Below are 19,547 nucleotides of genomic sequence, written 5' to 3'. Positions count from 1 at the left end.
TTCCATGGGCAAACTTAATTAGTGTATTAATGGACTCATGTAACACCATGCGTGGGGAGAAAAAAAAGGGTGGTGAAACCAGACTACGATCAAACAAAGCACCCCACTTATTAGATATTGATGGTGACACATGTCACACAGCTAATAACTGTGCAAAAAAAATTGCTTCATGTTTTGATAGATACCTAGAAGATTTGTTTGATGACATTTATTTTGATATGAAAAGCTGCAGTAAAAGATAATTTTTTCAAAATCTGTGAATTACTTGCCATTAAAAAACTTAAGCTCTTGACGAGACCAGACCATAGGTGGGTGTACATTTTATGTCTTTTAGAAAGAATCAAAGATCTGTGGGATGCTCTTATTGCATTTTATTTTCACTACTTGGATAAAACTGATAAAGGGGATTATTTTTCTTATGTTGAAACTGTATACAATAAAAGAAATATTTCTGCAGCTCAGAAAAAAATTGTTGAAGGGGTGTATTCTTGCTTGCATTCCCAACAACTCACAAAGGATGCTTTAGCTCGAAAAAAAAGAATACTAAATGGGTTATTTGTTATGCAAAACAAAACTTTATTGCATATGGCATTATATTCAGCAGTATTACCAGAGTTCAACACATATATTAAATTATTTGAAACAAAAAAACCAATGCTTCATTTAATACAATCCAGTATTTATAAATTGATGGCAAAATTTTTCTCTTTTTTTATGAAGCCAGAAAATATAGAGTGCACATCTTATAATGATTTATTAAAGGTTGATGTCACAAATCCAGAATTCCATCTACCTAGCAAAGTAATATTTACTGGTACAGAAGCTTCCACTCTCCTGAAGAAATTATCAAAAAATCATCCAATAGCAAAAGAATTCCAATTTCTCTGATGAAAGCTTATACTAATACAGCACAGCATATGAAACAGAAATTACCCCTTAAAAATTCATATCTAATTAGTTTTACAGCATTAGATCCAGAGCTAAGAGGTAAAACGAGTACAATATTAGCTTTTGAAAAATTATCATCTTTTATGTCCCATATTTTTAGTGATAATGAAAAGTCAAAAGTAGAAGCTGAAATAAGGTTATACCAGAGTGATATTGATATCACCAAAGAAATGCTCTACACATCTGATGAAAGTGGAAATCAAGTCAAGTGTACAATTGATAAATATTGGTCTAAAGTTTTTAATTTAAAAGATGATTTCACAAATGATTATAAGTATCCTACATTGGCTAAATTGGTCAAAGCCTGCCTTAGCTGCTTCCATGGCCCATTAGTGGAAAGTGCATTCAACTTAATGGATACACTTGTCACTGACTAGAGAACCTCTCTTAAGATTGATTCCCTAGATGCAGTGCAGACTATTAAATATGATTTAATGACTTCTAAAAAAACCTCATGTGAAAAATATGGCTAAAAAAATCCAATGACTGATCCAATTCACAAAGATCTCTTACTGAATATTAACAGAAGTTGGAAAACATATCAAGAGGACTTAAAAACATGTATTTCAGATGAGTCACCTATAAAAGTCTCTGAAAAACCTTCTACATTAGCAGAAAAGCAAACTGCTTCTACCTTTGCATGTGCTGTTCTCAAAGAAATTTCTTCAACTGTAAATGAGGAAAATAAAAGTCAACCTTCCTGCAATTATGAAGTTCACCACAAAAGAAAGACAAGCCCACAAACAGCAGAAAATAAAAAAAAGCAGCAGAAATTAGATAAATTTTTTTAAAGAATTAATTCAGGTAATTTAAAATATTTACATAAAATGTAGTAGTTTATATGTTTGAAAATTTATGGTTATTAATTTTTCAAAAAAAGTAATTCATTGAACTTTTATAATTAGGTCATTCAATACTTCATAATTGTAATTTTTCATTTCTCCCCCCCCCCCCTTCTCGAAACTCCAAAATGTCGGTAGTAAGTCCGTAAAAGTTTCAGGGGATTTTTTGGGGTCCCAAAAACACCCCTGATCCTCCTACGTGTCTTGTGCAAAATACAAGTTGTGATAAGAAAAGAGTAGTGTTAGGGTCACTTTTTCATATCTATGTAATCATTTATCAGTGAAAAATAAAATCAATTTGAGTCCATTTTCTTAAGAAGTAGGCCTACGATTTGCGTTAACGTTTTGTTTATGTTTCCTGAATTTAATGCATTGCAAAATTTATGTTAAAATGCGAAAAATGCGTACCTTTTAACTTGCTTTTTCTCTAATAAATTGTTGAGACGTGCAGTGCAGCGTATAAACATATATAAACAACCAGTACAAAGCCGCCTAATTCGGCATGTTCTCGGCAACTGTTTCTATTAATCACCAAGCCGCGGCCGCGTTCACATTCTACGTAGCTTCAGATAAATGGAGGGCTTAGTACTCAATAAGAAGTGAGAAAATACGAATTATAACAGTGAATGTTGGTATAAAAACTTTGTCTTCTGGTATTGGTGGGCAAAGAAGCCTATACGGCTTTTTTTTTGTTTTGTTTTGTTATCCGGCCTGCCTTTCCGCCACATTAGACCGGATACTCGGGAGTGTATTGTATTTGCAATTAGAGTTTTTTACATATGCAACACATTGAGGAAAAACAAGCATACTTCTATTGGTGGAGAAAAAGAGGGTTTGTTTCAGAGATTAATTGTAATCTATCAAGTGGAGAAGAGAGCATTTGGATTATCCAGTGTAATTTCGAGCTGACATTAGAAACTATTGACTAGAAATTTCTTCCATAAGATAACCATATCTTCATAAAAGCTTTTGGAATGTTTACTTTCAACTGGTATGTTCTTTTTTTGTACTTTATTGATGTTTTTTTTTTTTTTTTTATAATTTAATGATATTAGTTCGATTTGATTAATTTTTGCTGTGGTCTTGCTTAGATTTGAATTTTGAAATAATATTTTGCTTATTATTGCGTAATTTAATACCTTTGTTTTATTGATATTAATTCTTATCTTCAAAAACCGCAATTTCTTGGGATTTTTGGGGCACGAGAAATCAATTAATTGGACGAAAGTCAGACCTGGTTTGAATCCCTGCCTGAGGGTGACCTTTGAAAAAGTCTGCAAGCTGAATTACTTTCTTTCTTTCTTTTTTATTTAATTCATTATTGCATTTAAACTTAATATTTATTTCTAATTTAGTTCGAGCCGACATTGTCATTTTGCCATTCCTATCCTATTTGCATCAACGTGAGTATATATGGCATATAATAATATATTTAACATCAGTATTAGAATGAGAGGGTGGTAGCCTAATGTTAAGTTTTTGGATTCACAACTGGATGGTTCCAAATTCGAAATTTAGTTCCACTGTAGAACTATAATTGTCAGGTGCACGTCAAATCTGATGTCGTGGGCCAAAACGTTTCCACTGGTGTGGTTCAGAAGTCTGGTGAAGAAGTGCCAGCTCAGATGTTGTCCTTATTACTAGACCATGGTTCAAATTACGAAATCCTTCAATAAATGGCTTTCAAGTTGCTTCGAAACCGCACGTTAACATGACTATATTAAACTCAATATACATAAAGGATCATCCTAGGAACTGTACACAAAACTCTCGATTCAATACCATGCTCAGATCTCAACTAGCCGCATAAGCAATTAAAAAAATTAAATTACTATAACGAATATTAATAATTCTTTTGTAATTTATAAATATATAATAATGTTATTGTGCTATCTTGTCTACATAAGTCCTTCCAGTGTGTGGTGTTGAAACTCGAATAAGAATTAAACGACTCTTGTGCCGTTATTATCTTTTGACTATTGCTCAAAACTACAAGGCTCGTTGCAAAACATCTCTCGTCTTATATCGAAAAGATATGATAGTTTATTTAATGATGTTTAACCGTCTATTTTGCGAACAAACCGTGGTGATAATAATTGCTGGTAAGAATTTATTATATATTTAAGTACCTAACTGGATATGCCGAAAATAGCGATTTTAAGACTCAAGAATAAAGAAAAAGATATATAATGACTAAAAATAGAAATTATCCACCTAAACAATTACATTTCAAAAATTATTTATTTATTAAAATTAATTGCTATAAATTTTATTTAAAAAAACAACATAGTTAGGTTTTAAATTGCTCATATTTCATTTTAACATTTATGCAATTTTTTTTTTCTTTGTGGAATTCTTTTTTTTTTCTTTGCAATTTTTTTTCAACCCTAAAATAAGAGAAAAATATAAAACTGACAGTCAAAAAGAAATTGATTAAGAAGATGCTTTCTTTAAGTTATTTTTATTTACAGGCAAATAACGATCGTATTTTAAGAAGTTATATTTTGTGTTCCCAAATTTGCTGACACTTATTTAGTGAATTTAATTCGATGGGGCATCATGCTATTTAACAAAAACGTGAACTTGTAAGTCTCCATTTTAAACTGGTAAAAGCAAAGGGAATTTGCAAAAATAATAAATAAAAGTCCTTTTACAGTTCAACACATCATTGAACATTCTGGCCATAAAAATCCTAAAATTATGTGAGAAAAGTCCCTGAAAGGTTTTTACTACAAGAGAAAAATGCTAAATTGTTAACTAAATTCGTAAAACAAATAAATAAGTGTACCGAATTTAATTGTGCTAGTGGAAAAACAACTTGGAAAATATGTTTGTACTGAAACTGTTCGTTTTGTTAGATCGATCACGATGGATACAATTGTAGAATTGCCAGAATAAAGCCATACATTAAACCAAGGCAGGGCATTAGATCGATCACTATGGATACAATAGTAGAATTGCCAGGATAAAGCCATACATTAAACCAGGGTTGGGCATTAGGTCGATCACGATCGACCGGTCGACCACCAATACATTTTAGGCTGACGGTCTTAACTCTACGAAGCGCACACTAAAAGAAACCAATTGTTACATCCATGTGTTACTTATTTGGTAATGTTGATGTTGAAGAAATAACTGAAAATCCAAATTATATATTCACTTTATCTCTTGAAAAAACGAAGTTTTTCTCCTTCAAAAGGACATAATTTTAAAAGCTTTTCTAGATCAGAACCTAAGAATAACTTTTGGTAAATAGAATAATTTATGAATGATGTGCAGTATCTTGGTTTAAAAAAGTTTCATATCATTTAACATCATTCTTGGACTCTACCTACCAACATTTTCAATATAATTAAGGCAACATATCGTTTCCGTCTCGCAGACGACCACTTAGATGAATCCAGTGCAAGAATAGAAGTCAGTAAATATATGCCGAGTTATTTAAGATTGGGGACAGTATGCTGACTAATTCTTTTACAAACTATAACTACAAGAACTAAACTTTAGATGAAAATTATTTATTTTTTAATGTATTTTGAATTGTTGGATATTAAATGCGTCATTTGATATTATTATATTTGTGGTTATTATTATTATATTTGTAGTATTATTATGTAGGTAAGTATATATTCCGTATTTATTATTAAGTTGTAATAAATATTGTAGACCCTTTTGTTTAGCTCACCACACTTATGTCACTGGGTAGACCGCAACACCTTCAAAAAATTAGAAGTTGCCCGTACCCTGGAAAAGTCTACACACCCTTGTATTAAACCAAAGAACTAGAAACTGCGTGTAGAATTCGCTCAGCTCTTTCAAGGTAAGAATTTTGACTTATGGCAAAACCTAATTTTTGCAAATGAAAGTAAATATAATGTCTTCGGGTCAGACGGTAAAATTAAGGGTAAAAGAAAAAGAACGAGGAACTTAAAGCAAAGAATGTGAGAACTAGTGCAAAACAGGAGGGGGGTTGGGGTATTAGCAACCAGTGGAGTCGGAAAGCTTTAAGTAATTAATGAAAACATGGACAGATTCAAATACTTGAAATTTTAAAAGTAGTCTAAAGGAAAGTGCAAAAACATTGGGCGTTGAACTGTCTTTTCAGTTCTATCAAGATAATGATCCCACGCACAAATGAAGAATCGTTCAAAGAGGGATCACTGGTTACACTCACTATCCGAAAGTAATTGACACTCTTGCATAATCTCTGGAATCAAAAGTACAATACACACCCGACCCTAGTATCCAATTCTCGATAATCCGGCCAAGGTTTTTTTTGTTTGTTTGTTTTGTTTTCTTCTAATTAAATGAAAGGCAAGGCCTGTCTTGGCAACATTGAAGGCATTGGAAGCGGGCATCTGTTACTATCTTTCTATGTCTCGTGTGCAAAATACAAGTTGTGACAGGAAAAAAGCAGCGTTCTGCTCGTTGTTTATTGCTTCATCAGTGTGTAACGATTGTTGCTGCTGTTCCTGATAATAATAGCACAGTACGTACAGGATTCATAAATTGTTTTTGGAGTATGCTGAATGCTATCTTAAGTGTACCACTGTGGAGATTTCAAAATGGATTGAAACGAGAGAAGGTTGTAGTGACTATGGAGGAGAAATTACACCTATACAACAATTAGACTCTGGTGTAACAGCAAAAAATATAGCTTTGGAGTTAGGAGCTAGGAAAAGTACAGTGGGAAGCTATAAAAAAATCGATTCGAAAATTGGAAAGTGGTGTGTTGCACAAGTTAGTGAAAGTGGAATAAAAGTAAGAAAAACCATGAATACTCGATAAGAAGAGAGAAAATATGTATTATAACTGAGTTTTGGTATAAAAACTTGTGTCTTCTGGTATTGGTGGGTAAAAAAAAAGAAGAAGAGTTTATATAACTTCGACCTATTTGGAATTTCTGTTATACTGCCTGCTCATCAGGCCGAATACTCGAGAGTATACTCTAATTGAAAATCTTTGGGATGGATTGGATGACAAAAATCAGAAATTCAATTTCTTATAATGAGCAGTTAACACGTTCATGAACTTATATGAAATGGTACATGGTGAAACATATGGTATATCAGTTATTTTTAATCTACATAATATATATTTGAGAAATAACCTTACACTCTTTTTATCTTCATTGTGCTTTGCTCTTGCCTAATTTTCTGTTTTTCTATCTATATTTTATGCATATAATATTTATTTTTTCAATTATATCACAGGTAAAAGCAGTAATATTTTAAAATGGAGGTATTAAAAAATGTCCAACATTGCTTCATTCTGAAATTAAATCTCAATCGTAAATACAAGAAATATTAAAAAAATTATTTCAAGCATAATGAATATTGAAACCTTCTACTAGTAGTCCACTAGTACCCCAAGACAACCATTTTTTAACAATTCTACATCGAAATGGGATGGGCATTTCTGGAATTCTGTGATCTGAATTTTTGCCCCATTGAATACTTTATACTTTTCTTTCCGTTTTTTCCCCACGTGTAAAGAAAGCCCTGTTCTGACAGATCATTGTCTTAACGGATATGTTCGTAAATCTTCCATTAGACCCATTGTAGGAATACTCTCCCCCCCCCATTTGGAGGGCGATCGGGAGCTCTCCGCAAACTGTCGCTAAAATAAATAGACATCAAAGAACGATGGGGAACCAAAATTGTGCGAAAAGAGCACAATGGAAAATGATAATCTATGCACAATGGAAAATACACCTGCAGCAAGTCACGCCGGGTTCGTCGGAACAGGATTTAAGTGAATCTCGTTTTCATTTCTAAACATATTAGTTTATTTTCATTCAGCATTACGTATTGATTGCTTATATGGCTAATTCAAAGGGCAAAAAAGCTTTAAGTAGTATAAAAAAATATTTCATAAAATATCAGTAAATGTGGCAGATTATCCACCATTGTCAATTTCAAAATGTCATCGAAAAAATTCAATACAAATAAAAAAAGTGTTTTAACATTAAAAAAAAAAACACTATTCATTATTTTGTCAAAAAGTGAGTTATCAAATTTTAAGCATTGAAATGTTTCATTTATTCATCAAAATTTAATGTTTTGGCCCTTTAAGTAAATAAAAATTGTTCTAAAATATTTTATTGTGAATTTGAATCTTTTCCTCATAATGTTACGAGTTATCCTCCATCTTTTCGCTTTATAAGCCCACGAATAATCCAGGTTCACTGTATTGTTAATCTCCTCTTGCCATCTCTACTTTGACTAAATGAACGCATCCTTGATGCATGTGCAAAAGCGAGGAAGAAGGAATATATGCATGAAACAGTACTTGCTGTATTTGTAAGACATCCTCACAATCTCTTAGTATATGAAAAAGCCATGAACAAAAATGTCTGAAAAGAGTCGTCAGTAACTTCCTCTTCAGGCAAAAAATTCATAGGACAATTAAATTTATCAATGAAAATAGAGATCTTTTCTTGCCTCCCTAGCTTTCAACATCAAGTGTCATACACATAAGGACTAAAGGGAGAAAAAGCACGAGTTTCTTCACAAACATTTGCATTCATAAATATCTTACAAACAGAGATTTACTTTGTTACCATTAACCAAATTATTTTTTATTAGATTTTTATAACTGCATCTTCATCTACTATGTAATGATAAAAAGTGAGCACAGAATTCATGTTTTTTTTTTTTTTTTTTTCATATACAATATCTTTTTGCTTATTATTATTCCAGATAATTTTTCTATGATATTTAAAACTAGAAAATCGTTGTAAACGGTTTCCCATTATTGTAAATTCTTATATGTTTGTAAATTCTATACATAGTTATTTTTGTTTTTTCTACTGTGAATATTTTGATACTTAATAAAATTTCTTTAACATGCCTATCCAACTCTTCAGTGATCAGAATGGTGACGGAAAGGGAGGAGGGGGAAAGGCGTATGAGACGGCGTATTGTATTTGCATGTTCCCATGACCACAATACTACTTGCTTCAGGCAGCAGGAATCTGTGGATTGGATCGGAATCTGAGCAGTGACGCGCTCCCCATGGCGTCAGATTCTTTTCTCCTGGTCATGCAATGGCGTGGCTTAGTTCAAAGCATGATGTGGAATTCCAGGAAAGCGCTCCTTTTCCCACGTCCCTCCCCATAGTGATGTAGAAATGAATAACAATATATTGAACAAGAATTATATAGCCTTAGAGTTGCTTCAAACGGGACGTTAATATAACCAAACCAAACCAAACAAGAATTATAAAATATAAAATGTTTAAATTTTCTCGCCCAGTCGCTTAGAAAAATGAACAACTCTGCCACATCTGGCTATATTTAAAGTTTTATATTTATAATTTTGTTGTAAATTTCCGTTTGGCAAAGCTACTTTTGGTAGTGTTTCCGAAATTTTATAGACAGGTTTACATCTGTCTTATGGTGACAGTTGTGTTTTTACCATTTATATCTATAACAAAATTTTTATCTGCTCGTGATTTGACCAAGTGAGATCCAGAATAAGAAGGAGTTAATGGTGGTTTAACTCTATTATTTCTGAGGAATAAGTGACTGCATGAAGTTAAGGATGGATTTACCAAATATTTAGTATTTCCATGAAGAATAGGATTTGTTGGATTTAGCTTTTTCATTATTAAAAATAAATTTGTCACATAAGTGGATGTTACAGTTGCATTCACAATAGAATCATCACTCAAAAGGTCAGATGATAAACGCAATGTAGTACCATATACGAGTTGAAAACTAGTAGCATTGAGATCTTTTTTAATAGCAGTACTCAAACCTAGCAAAAGTATAGGCAAAGTTTCTGTCCACTTTATATTTTCGTGAGAACTTAAGAGAACTTTTAAGACGCGACCAGGAGATAAGAATAGAGCAGGAATTTAACCGCAAGTCAGGAGGAGAGAACAGTAGCTGGATACCCACAATAGAAGGATTGATTCCAAACATACTTACCCTATTAACGGAGCTAGATAACATACTAAAGAAAATAAACTTGCAGGCACTACTGGAAAAACTAAATAATGGCACTCCAGTAATAGATTTAATACTCTACCTAGTTGACTCTCTCAGAGAACCGCACAATAATAAGCATGATTAGCAACACTGGTATTGTTATTTTCACATGGAATGCGAATGGTCTGTATGGTAAGATAAATGATTTCAGAGAATTTCTAGGACGATATAACTCAGACATAGTACTAATCCAAGAAACACACCTCAGCGGAATAGATAAATGCTACTTCCCTAATTATAAATTTTATTCCAACCCCAGCAGTACCCACTTCAGACGAAGAGGGACAGGAGTCCTGATTAAAAATTGCATCCCGCACCACTACTTACCAAACCCAAGGCTCTATTATGTTGAAGACACGATGTTGTGACTAATTTCGAAACTTTAGATCCAATAAACTTCATATCAATATATAATCCCCCACTTAATGATGAAATGTACACAATGGACCTTGAAAGCATACTAGCATACAACAGAACAACATTTATAGCCTGCGACTTCAACGCCAAAAATAGAGCATGGAACTGTGCAAGGAATTGCAATCTAGGAAAGCAACTACTCAATTTCATGGAAAAAGTCAGGCTAACTATACACGCATCAGAAAAACCTACAAGATACAGTAGACAAGGAGCCTCAATAATCGATCTCGCCATATTTAAAGAAATGCATTTTAACTGCTCCACTACTACAGTAAATGAACTGGCTAGCGACCACCAACCTGTGCGTTTCTGGATTGATACCAGCACAGTTTCATGAAATAACAAAGTCTTCATACCCAGTTGGAAAAAATTCCAGAAAAATATCCTAGATAATCCAACAAACGACTTTAATCCTATAAATGAGGTAGACATTGAAATAGAAATAAAAAAATTTACCCACGAACTTCAGAGCTCAATAGAAACAGCAGGGAAATAGAAAAATAAAAAGAACGAGGAATTTTTCCTAGAAATTAAACAACAAACTCAAATAAGAAATAGATTAAGGAAAATTTACCAAACCAATAGAAACCCTAATGACAAAAACATATATAATAGAACCCAAAATCATCTAAGGAAACTACACGAAAAAGCATATCAAATAAGAGAGCAAAGCAAAATAGAAAATTTAAACCAAGCCGATAAGTCCGTCTGGTGGCAAGTTAAAGCTTACACTAAAAATCACAATAGAATGTCCCTCTACGAGCAAGAAACACAATAATATATACAGACCAGGAGAAGGCGGATGCAATCGCAGACATCTATGAAAAGCAATTTAAAGAAAATGACCTCCCCCCCCCCACGATTATATTGTCCAGAAAAGGTTAGACAAATTCTTTAATAAAAAACATATAGATGCAGTAGTAGAATGCAAACAATCGGAAATAATAAAAATAATAAATAAACTCAAGGAAGGAAAAAGCCCCGGACTAGATAACATTTCCAATAAAATGATGAAAAGGCTACCAATAAAATCAATAATTAGATTAACTGAAATAATTAATGCTATCCTAAAACTACAATATTTCCCAAATACATGGAAAACAGCAACAATATTCTCCATACTCAAACCAGGAAAAAACCCACAAGACCCAAGCAGTTATAAGTTTACTATCCTCTCTCAGTAAAGTAGCAGAAGCTGTGATACTTAAAAAAATCACCTTAACCACTGAAGCCCACCTCACTCCTCATCAATTTGTATTCAGGAAAAAACTTATCTACAGTACAACAACTGCTGAGAATCACAGAAAGTATCAGAGAAGGAATGGATGAAGGCTGGAACACCGGGGCAGTATTTCTGGACATCGCGAAGGCGTTTGACAGGGTCTGGACAAACGGCCTGTTATACAAACTGATAAAAATGCGGATATGTGGTAGCATTATCAGGCTCATGGCTACGTACCTACGAGGAAAGCACTTTACCTTTCGAGTAGGAAGTAATCTCTCCTCAGAACGATTAATTGAGGCTGGAGTAGTGCAGGAATCCAAGATTGGACCAATATTGTTCAATGTTTACATCAATGATATTCCCAGCCCCAGGAACTGCCAGACCCAATTTTGCCTATTCGCCGACAACACTGCCATCATGAGCACTGGTGAATCCATCAACATCATGAAACAAATTAATGGCTATTTGGACGAGCTCGGCAAATGGCTTATCAGGTGGAAGGTTAAGGTGAAGATGGACAAGTGCCATGCTGTCTACTTTACGAGAAAGAGGAATACCTCCCGACCCACCAAAACTATTTAGAAGGAAAATAAAATGGAGCTACCAAACAAAATACCTAGGCATAATACTCGACAAAAGACTAACCTACAAAGAACACGTTACCAGCATAAAGAATAAAGTTAAAGTTTGCAGGTCAAAACTATACCCTATGATGGGTAAAGGGTCCAGACTCTCTTTGAAAAATAAGTTACTACTATGCAAGACCATCATCAGGCCACTAATGAGCTACGCCTCACCAGTTTGGGGGGCGGTAGCAAAATCGCATATAAATAAACTGGAAACAACTCAAAACAGAATAGTCAGAGAAACAGCCCAAACACCATGGTTTATTAGAAACAAACAAATCCTCAAAGAACTCCAAATGCAAACAATAACAGAGTACTTTAAAAAACTAGCACCAAACTTTTTTCATACAATAGACAATCATAACAACCAAGCAATAGTAAATATCCCCATATACGACCCAAGAAACCCTAGGAAGAAAAGAAGACCCCGGACACTCCTCCTTGATGAGTAGTACATTAATGATCAATGACCGTACATGCCCTTATCAGGGCTAACAAGGAAAGTCTTGATCATTAACTCTGCAGCGACTTTACTGGACTGGACAGATTCGACGGAGACGTGCCAACAACAGGTAAAAAGATATCACCCCACTCACCCAAATCAAGTTATGCTAATTATATTATGCCATTATTTAATCATTAATTATTTATTATTGCTATTACATTTAATATTAAGTACACTCCCGATTATCCGCGGAATTGGGTGGCGCGGCCGCCGCGGATAACAAAAATCGCGGATAATCCGAAAAAAGCTAAAAACGGGCATAGCAAAAAAGAAAACAGTCATTTCAACTTTGAAAAATCGTTTTATGTACAATAAAACGTAAAATAAACAGCAGGAAATGTTTAACTAACGCTTAATATTTTAGTATATCACTCAAAACTAAACTAAAATGCATTTTGTTAATGAAAACAGAAAAGTGCTTTGTATTTACGAGAGGCGTTAAGGATGCACAGAAAAATTGATACATATGTACTGTTTTAATACTGTAATGTATTTAATTACAAAAGCATAACTGAAAAACTGCACCTTTTTGAAAAAATCAGTCAAAAAAAAAAAAAAAAAACTTTGTGCGTCAGGCGCGGATAATCCGCACCGCGGATTACCCGCCCGCGGATAATCGGGAGTCTACTGTATTATGTCTATTTATCTATCTATGCCCTTTTTTTAATAACAAATTCCCTTACAGATCAATAGCTAACGAGGCAGATAAATATTTAGGTTCAGAACATATTTCTTAGGTTAAATTGGTTCAGATTTAAGGTTTCGGAGATTAAGGACCATCGAGTCCAGGTGCTCCGTCGAAACAATCATAACATCGCCGTAGATGTCTATGTAGTCTTTCTATCATACCATTTGATTGTGGATAGTATGCAGCTGAATGTATTCTGTGACTACATAAAAGTTCTCGAAAAAGTGTGGATTCACAATTTCGATCTGGTCAGTAGTGATTGTTACTGGTGTTCCAAATTTAAATATCCAGCCATGCACAAGTGCTCGTGCAGTGGTCTCAGTAGTCATATTAATTGTTGGAATCACTTCAGCCCATCTGGTGAATCTATATATAAATGTGAGACAGTACTGATAGCCTTTAGAAATGGGAAGGGGTCCTATGAAATCGAGATGAATGTGAGAGAATCAAGCATCCGGTTCGGCATAGGTGCTAAGAGGGACTTTAGTTGCTGAAAAGACCTTAGCACGTTGGCATTTTACACATGCAAGAATTCGATCTCTTATATCCGATTTCATTCTCTGCCATATGAATCATTTAGAAATTAAATTTGAGGTAGCTGATGTACAAAGATGAGATAAAAAATGGATATTTTCAAAAATTGTTTGTCGAAAAGCCTTTGGAATGAAAGGTCTGGGTTGGACTTGAGACATGTCATAAATTAGATGGATATCTTCAAGCGGAAAATAATGTTTCTGTCATTTTAAATATGTGTGAGACTATAATAATTGCTGCAACTCAGAGTCATTCAATTGCTCTTGAGCAATTTTTAAAGTCCAGTTTAGATTGAGTTGTGATTACATCGATTTCTATTTGGGAAAGAGCAACAGCAATTATTTTATCTCCCCCGTTAACATGGCGAATGTCTGTTGAAAATTGTGATATGTAATCTAAATGTCTGAGCTGACGTGGTGTACATTTTTCAGGTTTTTGTTTGAATGCAAAAATTAGGGGTTTCTGATCGGTGTAAATTGAGAAATTTTGACCCTCAAGCATGTGATCGAATTTTCCTATTTATCATTGCACTAAAGAGCTTCCAATTGCTACATCTGCTGCATCCTACCAAAGACTTAATTCAGCACAAGGAAAGGGGTATTTTAATAAGGTAGCATTAGCAAGAGCCTGCTTGGCCAAAATAAATGCTTTATCTGCTTCATCAGACCATTGAAGTGGATTATCTGGCTTTTTAGAAGGACGAGAGGATTTCTTGTTTATTTTGTGACCTGCTAAGAATTTACTCAAAGGATTTAAAATATGAGCAGTTTTAGGAATAAATCTCCTTTAAAAATTATACATGTCCAAAAATCTACGCAATTGGGTTAAGATTTGTGGTTTGGGAAATTTTTGAATAGTTTCAACACGATCAGGTAAAGGTTCTAAACCCTTTTCTGAAATTTGATATCCTATAAATTTCAAACTAGCTGTATTAAATTTGCATTTTGAATGATTAATTGTCAATCCGTAATTACACAATTTAGTAAAAAGAGCTCTCAGATGGTGCATATGCTCCTGATGAGATTTTGAAGCTATTAAAATATTATCAATAAAGGCATATACACCCTCCAAGTCTCTAATTACTTCATGTATGAACCTTTAAAAAGTGGCAGAAGCATTGCGTAAACCAAATTGCATTCTTGTGCTTTCAAAAAGACCGAAAGGAGTAATGATTGCGGTTTTATGAATATCTTCGGGAGCTATAGGAATTTCGTGAAATGCTTTTACAAGATCGATATGTGAAGAAAAATTTAATTACCATGTAACTCACTAGTAAAATCAACTATACATGGGATTGGATATTTCATCTTTGACCGTTTGGGCATTTAAGAAGCGATTATCGCCCATCTAGTGATCCCTTTTTTGGAACCATATGTAATGGAGATGAATAATTACTGCTTGACGGGTGTATATGACCTAAATTAAGCATGTGTTGGAATTGTATTTTAGCAATTGTGAGTCTATCAGGTGCCAGACGTCTAGCTTTGGAAAATACAGATGCAGCAAATGTTTGTACATTAGGCATTACATTATGCTGAACAGTTTGGTCCATGCAAGGCGATTTAGTTAAGTTAGGAAATTCACTTAATAGCCTAGTATACTGATCATTGCCATGTATAGTTTTTACAGATACAACATTAGCATTTTTAAATACAGCATTACATTTAATCTAATATCGTTATCATATAAACGCCGTTTCCTTAGATCAAATTTTAAGTTGAATGTATATAATGTTGAAATTATAATGTTTTGGTCCTTTATAGTAATTAAAAATTGTTCTAAAATAATTTATTGGGAATTAGAATCTCTTCCCCACAATGTTACGAGTTAATTGCAATTTTTTCGCTTTCTAAGTTTTTGAATAATCCAAGTTCACTATATTGTTAAATGTAAAATCTCCTCTTTTCATCCTTCTTGCCATCTCTATTTTGACTAAATAAACGCCTCCTGGTGCATGCGCAAAAGCAAGGAAGAATGAATCCGCGAATGCACAGTACTTTCTGTATTTACATGACATCCTCAACCGTCCCCTTAACAGAAACGGGCAAGTCATAACATGTTAATACATAAAGCATCATACAATAGTGCTTATAGTGTTTTGTGCTTGTTTTTATAATTATTTTAATTGTTAAAAACATGAAAATACAGAATATCTGATTGCTTATTTTTTCCAGCCAATTTTATTGAAAAAGTATTGAAATTTCTCGTTGATTTATGAATGCATAATTTTCTTTCTCCTACATTTTTTTTTTTTTTTTTTTTTTTGCATTCAGCATTAATTAGTAATAGAGTATTTTAAAAAAATGAGTAATAACTATAGCTATAGCTTTATTCTAGTACTTAACCATTCCATTGGATATGTTAAAAACTAGTGATTCCAAGCCTCTGAGAAAACATTAAATTGCTCATGGCCGATTTCGCTCTCTGATGATCTTCTAGGAGCGCCATAATAATGGGAAGACACTTCTTAATAAATATTGAGTTGCAGCAAATATTTTACTATATAGCAATTATCGACACAAATTGAAATGCAAGCTGTTGTTATTGTCTTGTCCAGTAGTGCAATAGGATTAGATCTGTCCAAAAGTGTCTAAAACGGTTACGTGGCTAGAGCGGACAGTGGCTACAGCGGACACGTGAGAGGAGCTGAGTGGGCAGAGCAGACATTTTTGCACCTATTGTGTTGTTTCCCTAATCAGTCATATGTCATTTATTGTGTAGTTTCGAGCTTTGCACCTACTGTAGAGATATTCAGCTATTTTTGAGAGAGAAGGCCTTTCTCCAAATATGCCCATTAAAGTATGGAATGTATATCGACAGCGTCATAGGACAAATAATTCTGTTGAAGGGTGGAATTCCAAATTAAATGCAATCACTAGCAGAAACCAGATTAATGATGGCGCGGCTACAGCGGACGTGACTATAGCGGACACATAAAATTTCGTGGTCAGAGCGGACACTCCGAAACTCATCGTGGTTAGAGCGGACACATTTCCCCCCCATTTTAGAACAGATAAAGGGTACAGATAAATAAGTAAATAAATACTTTGAAAAATCACAAATATAATTTTAAACAGTATTTTAAGCTGCAAATCTCTTTCACGTGGGATAACGTTTTTTTTTTTTACTGAAGTTTTCTGTATTTGCACTTGATTATCGAATTACAACGATAAATACATTTTTGCCAATCAAATTTAATTATTTATATTATATTATAGTGCGAATGCATTTTAAACATAGCGAAATGTAATAAAAATAAAAACTCTCAGAGAAATATTTAAAAATTAATAGTAAGTAACAATATAATGAAGGGTATGAAGGAATTGCAGGGATTTTATGGAAAACTGTATTTGAGAGTCAAATAAATATTAGAACAGGTGCAATTGCCATAAAATTAATTAGTTTCATCAATGTAAGTAAAAATAAATACTAGAAGTAAAATATATAAAACAGATACAAGTAAATAAAAGAAAAATAAACACAAGTAAATAAATATTAACTAACCTTTATCATAAAGGCATAAATATCATTTACCATAGAATTTAATCCAACCTAGTTACAAAACTTAAAGATTTTAAACATTTTTCTAAGTTGTTTGATGTTTCGAATTCTTTTAGGATGTTTTCAATTCTTTCATCCAATTTTACATATTCTTTTTTCCTTTTTATTCCAGGGTCGCCTAACTCTCAGGATTTCAAATTAAAAGACACTTTTTGTGTTTCTTCTTTTAGTATTTTAACTAATAAGTGGACATTAGGCTGGTTTCTGCTAGTGATTGCATTTAATTTGGAATTCCACCCTTCAACAGAATTATTTGTCCTATGATGCTGTCCATATACATTCCATACTTGAACGGGCATATTTGGAGAAAGGCCTTCTCTCTCAATAATATCGGCTATCTCTATAGCAGGTGCAAAGCTCGAAACTACATAATAGATGACCGATTAGGGAAACAACACAATAAGTGCAAAAATGTACTCTCTGCCCACCCAGCTCTTTTCAAGTGTCCGCTGTAGCCACTGTCCGCTCTGGCCACGTAACTAGCTTAATATCCACTTATTAGTTAAAATACTAAAAGAAGAAATACAAAAAGTGTCTTTTAATTTGAAATCCTGAGAGTTAGGTGACCCTAGAATAAAAAGGAAAAAAGAATATGTAAAATTGGATGAAAGAATTGAAAACATCCTAAAAGAATTCGAAACATCAAACAACTTAGAAAAATGTTTAAAATCTTTAAGTTTTGTAACTAGGTTGGATTAAATTCTATGGTAAATGATATTTATGCCTTTATAATAAAGATTAGTTAATATTTATTTACTTGTGTTTCTTTTTCTTTTATTTACTTGTATCTGTTTTGTATATTTTACTTCTAGTATTTATTTTTACTTACATTGATGAAACTAATTAATTTTATGGCAATTGCACCTGTTCTAATATTTATTTGACTCTCAAATACAGTTTTCCACAAAATCCCTGCAATTCCTTCATACCCTTCATTATATTGTTACTTACTATTAATTTTTAAATATTTCTCTGAAAGTTTTATTTTTATTACATTTCGCTATGTTTAAAATGCATTCGCACTATAATATAATATAAATAATTAAATTTGATTGGCAAAAATATATTTATCCTTGTAGCTCGATAATCGAGTGCAAAAACAGAAAACTTCTGTAAAAAAAGAAAAAAAAAAAACGTTATCCCACGTGAAAGAGATTTGTCGCTTAAAATACTGTTTTAAATTATATTTGTGATTTTTCAAAGTATTTATTTACTTATTTATCTGCACCCTTTGTCTGTTCTAAGATGGGGGGGGGGAATGTGTCCGCTCTAACCACGATGAGTTTCGGAGTGTCCGCTCTGACCACAAAATCTTGTGTGTCCACTATAGCCACGTCCGCTGTGCCACCTCTAAAACGGCTGCATTATGCATTACTCATTAAAGAGGGGGGTTGCCAGAGCCTTCGGGGAGTTGGACTTCTACCTGGTGGTTCCCGGAAGGTATTTTATTTCCCTTCTAACATTCAACGGACCTGGGGACGCTCCCTCAAGGGATTACAGTTTCCCCCGAGGGGAAATGCAAGCTCATGAATATTAATGAAATTTATTTTATCTTTTTGCCATCTATCGGGTTTGTTAATTTAAAAAAAAAAAGTTTTTTTAAGTAAAATCTGTTTATATGTGGCTGTATTAAAGTGTTCGCTATGAATTTGAATATGGGAATACATATATCGAAGCACAATGTTTTTTTTTTATTATTATTATTATGCAGAGGCACATTATTTAACTTTATTTATTGTTTTATTTTTTGCAAGATTTTGATTTAAGATTTTGTTTAAGATATTCTCAACATTATTCGTTACCAAATAGTTTTTCAAACATTAAAGTCATTCCAGTTATAAAGCAATTTTAACTCTTTTGCACTTGGAAAAATAATTCGATGCATAATCATTCACCTAATACATAGATTTGTTTATTTCTCTGAAAAATAAATATACCTCATTGCTTTAAATTGAATTTCTTTGAAAAATTAATCTATATCTTTTTACCAATCTGTAGACGTTTTCAACAATCAAAATTGAAAAATAAATAAATAAAACGTCAAAATGATGTATCGTTTTGAATGGTGAGTGAGAAGCACCATCCGAGTGCAAAAAGTTAAATCTCAAGAAATCTTATCTCAAAAAACATAAAGTAGGTAAAAAAAAAAAGCTGCTTATAAATTAAATATCTTATGAATTTCATACGAATTCATAAGATGAATATTTC

This window comes from Argiope bruennichi, chromosome 4 (assembly GCF_947563725.1).
Source record: "Argiope bruennichi chromosome 4, qqArgBrue1.1, whole genome shotgun sequence".
Lineage (NCBI taxonomy): Eukaryota > Metazoa > Arthropoda > Arachnida > Araneae > Araneidae > Argiope > Argiope bruennichi.
The sequence above is the reverse complement of the archived record's forward strand: the minus strand, read 5'-3'. Positions refer to the sequence as shown.